The sequence below is a fragment of the Silene latifolia genome, chromosome 10, assembly GCF_048544455.1.
Source record: "Silene latifolia isolate original U9 population chromosome 10, ASM4854445v1, whole genome shotgun sequence".
In the NCBI taxonomy this organism is placed as follows: Eukaryota; Viridiplantae; Streptophyta; class Magnoliopsida; order Caryophyllales; family Caryophyllaceae; genus Silene; species Silene latifolia.
The window spans coordinates 15,202,977-15,207,098 of NC_133535.1; the positions used below are offsets into that span (position 1 = coordinate 15,202,977).

General features: G+C 35.2%; 1 long non-coding RNA gene across 1 annotated transcript; it reads right to left on the reverse strand.

Annotated features, from left to right (window-relative positions):
- Positions 1-514: 514 nt before the first annotated feature.
- On the reverse strand, positions 515-2,748 carry LOC141607713 (uncharacterized). Its single transcript, XR_012526939.1, has 3 exons — positions 2,568-2,748; positions 2,362-2,470; positions 515-811 (listed from the first exon to the last, which is right to left on the reverse strand). It is a non-coding gene; the product is annotated as an uncharacterized LOC141607713 (long non-coding RNA).
- Between the last annotated feature and the right edge of the window lie 1,374 nt (positions 2,749-4,122).

The following is a 4,122-nucleotide window of genomic DNA, read 5'->3' on the forward strand; positions in this document are numbered from 1 at the left end:
GAAATGTTTTGACTCGTGAAGTGGGAGTGTGCCACTTGTGTCAAGTGAGTTTTGAAAAAATGACAAAGTTTGAAAAATGTTAGTCCTAGTCAACTTTGGTGTAGTTGTAGGAGTGGACTCGAAGTGAGGTTTTGAAATGGGTTTCGAGGCCCGAATTTTGACTCGACAATTGGACGGAGTTTCGGCTTGTTTTGCGCTAATGTTAGGCCTAAGTTCGAAATTTCACATTTTAAAGAAGGATTTTGAATTTTACAAAAATCGTCATGGTTTTGTTTAAAAAAAAGGGTGATCACGTATGATACAAACAATATACAAGCATTATAACGGGATGCTGAGTGCATTTAAATGGGTTTTGGTTTAAAAGGGTGGGTTGTCATACCGAACAATCAAACCCGAAGTCTGTGGAGAGGCTCGTACCAAACAAGAGGAAGGCCGATTCCTAATCCATTTCTGTGACACCCTTAAAAAAAACGTTAATTAAACACGTAAAATCTACAGAAAAACTGACAGGATATGTTTGTAATTGGTTCAACTAGACAAAACCTGTAATTTTTAAAACTTTCCTAACCATTCACAAACAATTCCGAAAGAAGAGTGTCAAAACCTGCAAAAGCTAACAACTAATTTACATGCCATAGCTAACGATAAGAAAATATAATGATACAAACCAAAATCAAAGAGGGAGACATATGTCCCTTCAAAATATATACACAACCAAAAGTTAAAAGGTTTACTACAAAAATAGCCAAACTAGGTCCAAGGTTCTTTTGCTCACTAGCTCGTCTGTGTACCCCAACTAAGCATCATCAACCTGTCAATCGCATTTTATACAAACACGAAAGCCACAATTCAGTGGGGAGTAACTTCGAGTCCTCCCAACCACGAAAGGTCATATTTAATGTAACATGTAATGTAACATGTAAACAACATGATAAATAATTCAATTATCAAGTATTCTAACATATGAACACTAACTGACCAATTTAAGCTATCATGTGAAACATATAACAAACAGTCATCCAAACTTTATCAATTGTAACCGGCTTACATCTCACCTATTACAATTCATAAAATCACCATACAAGAAAGGGCAATATATCAAAGACAGGCATAAGTTCTTAGCACCGTCAATAGTCACTCTGTAACTCGAGTCTATACCACGAGGTAGGGAAGGTAATCGAACCGGTATCTTGGCTCAGAGGTTCTATCAAAACATGGCCAAGACACAACACAACCCTAGCCTAAAATCTGCGCAGACCTAGACATGCGGATACACACCACCGCACCCAAGACCCACAATTTTTCTAAAACAAAGTGAGTACCCTAAGGAGTCCACCAAAGGGTTGGCTAGTACTTAAGCTGACCACTTACCATCAAAATAAGTAACGAGGTCATGCCCCAACTTGGATATAATCCCACCAAGTCAGGAACACAAAGGCTATTAAGCAGTGAACATATACTCGTCAGAGACTATAAAGGCCTATCTATGACAAACACAACAACCTGCAAGAAGTATTCAATACCAATTCCAATTCTAACAATATTAACAATATTAAAGGTTTCAGGGAATCTAGGGCCGTTTCTACAATATAAGAAACTATTAAATTCAACCAACAACACATGTGAACTAAAACTTAATAAATGGCCTAAAACAAGAATAAGGCCAATTATCCCTTTTTCACATTAATTTTCATCCAACCGAATTTTTACCCGCAACCCCAGTCCTGCGACAGGTACGGGTTAAATTGCGGCTGACCAATCACACAATTGACTGACATCGAATCGGTCAAAGGGACTAAGGCTCAGTTTTCGGTACAATCATCAAAACATTGCAATTATTGCTATAAAATTCATTTTGAGCCTATTCATTACAATTTCATTTTATAACCTATACTAATATGTGCAACTACCAATACAAACATAATTTTTACCATTAACATAATTTTTACTACTAATATGATTCAATTCAAAAGTGTACTCATATGTGACTTATACTAACTATAACATTAATTAACCCGAAATGACCAATATTGCATGAAAAACCGCGAAACAAGCAACGGGCTGACCCGGGCCAGCTGTGGGCCTGCCGTGGGCCTGCACGGGCCTGCCGGGCCTGCTGGGCCTGCTGGCCGCCACCCCCACTCCTCCATTTCTCCATTTTTGTTCAGTTTAACATCGTCTGAAACATCAATTAATCATTTCTATACTAATATGTTAACTTAAACTAACAAAAGACAAGCATTAGACATGCATGCAACCCATTTTATCATGTGAAAATTTACTACTCAAACAAAAATCACAAAAACATACAAAAAGCAAAGAATGTGACGATTATTCGTCGAGTAACTCGAAATATGTTACCTTAAGCTAGAAAATGAGCAATTAGCACCTTGAATACCAAACCCTAATATACACTAGCCACTATCTTCAACAATATACGAGTCCCCAAACTCGTCTTCCAAATCTTCACCTAAATAAACAATAAAAACACAATAATAAGTATAAAAACCGAAATTATGCCAAAATCGTCTTAAACCAACATCAAGAAAACTGAAATTAAAACATACTAGGTTGTAGATCTCGAAGAGAGGATTCCGAAAATATAAATTTTGTGAAAAACGGACTAGTAACGAAGAAATTATGATGAAAATAGCTTAGAAATCTTTGATTTTGTATAAAAATGGTGTTTGCTAGAAGGTTCAAGGAGAGAGTAGGTGGAAAAGAAAAAAAATCAGAATGGAAGGGGGAAAGGAGGTGTGCCGCGGGAAAGGAAAGGAAAGGAGGAAAGGAGCGGGTTTTAGTCGGGATTTTACGAGTCGGTTTTGGCTCGTTTCGATAATAATTAGAACCGTTTGTCAAACGCAAATTCCGACAAGACCAAAGTTCTTAAACACGAGATTACAAGAAAATTGAATACTCATACGACCCATTTCCAAAATCGTTTGCCCAATTTTCAAAAGAGTTGTCATTTTTCCCCGATATGCCCATTTTTCGAAATAAAAAGTTTTTACACGGTTTAAACTATTTTTAAACATTTCGAAACTATCAAAATAAATACTTTACTTCAAAATATAATAAAATTATATTTATTTGAATTATTATTACTTCAAATACATTAATATCAAATTTTACTTGATTAATAAATTACTTTCGCAAAATAATAACGGTCCGATTTACGGGGTGTTACAATCACCCCTCCTTTTAAAAAGTTTCGCCCTCGAAACTTGGAAGGAGAAATTATAGTATACAACATCTTAATAATATAATCATAAGAAAAATATAGGTATCTTTTCAAAGAAACGGTGATACTCTTGTTGATCAGACAAGAACATCCACATTCATATCAAGATATATAAAAATATTTCTACACCAATAAATGAGAAAACCCATTATTGTGACGTCTCCAATAACGAGATTTAACACTCATTAATGTTAAAACCATTAAAAATCATAAAAGCATTTTCAAAATTTTAGTTTAAAGTTCTATAATAAGAATAATATCTTTACTAATTATGATTAAATACGGCTTAGTAACTCGGAAAAAAAAAAAAAAGTAAGAAAAAGGAATACCTTACGGAAATAAATCAAAATTTCATTTTCAAAAATAGGTTAGGTTTGCAGAAGTGACATAAACTTTTATGAATGAATCGAAACTGGTAGCTTGAAAGTTTAGAAGTCGTACAAAAAAGGAAAGTAACTTAGATAGCATAAAAATAAAGTATGTTAAGAGAGCTCAAACTTAATCAACAAGAGAGCTATAATGAATTTCATGGGGTAAGAATTAAAGTCGAACCTAACAGGGTGTCAAAGATGGAGTTTCATAGGTTACCAACATCAAACTTATGAGAGGAGTATGATGAAGTAAGGAAGAGAGGTATGAGCGGTAACGCTCATGATCAAGGAAGAAGGGAGATTAGACAACAAGGAAACGCCGTACACTCTTATCAAACGGTTCCGAAACTTCCTAACAACAAAACTCATAACCACATCACTCCCAAGGGTTTCCTCAATCGCTTATGTTACCTCTTCCTAATATATTCCCTGGAACAAGATATTTCACTATAAGTGTGATCTCATCGCTCCAAATCCTCAAACATCCCGAAACAACTTTCACAAGCCTAA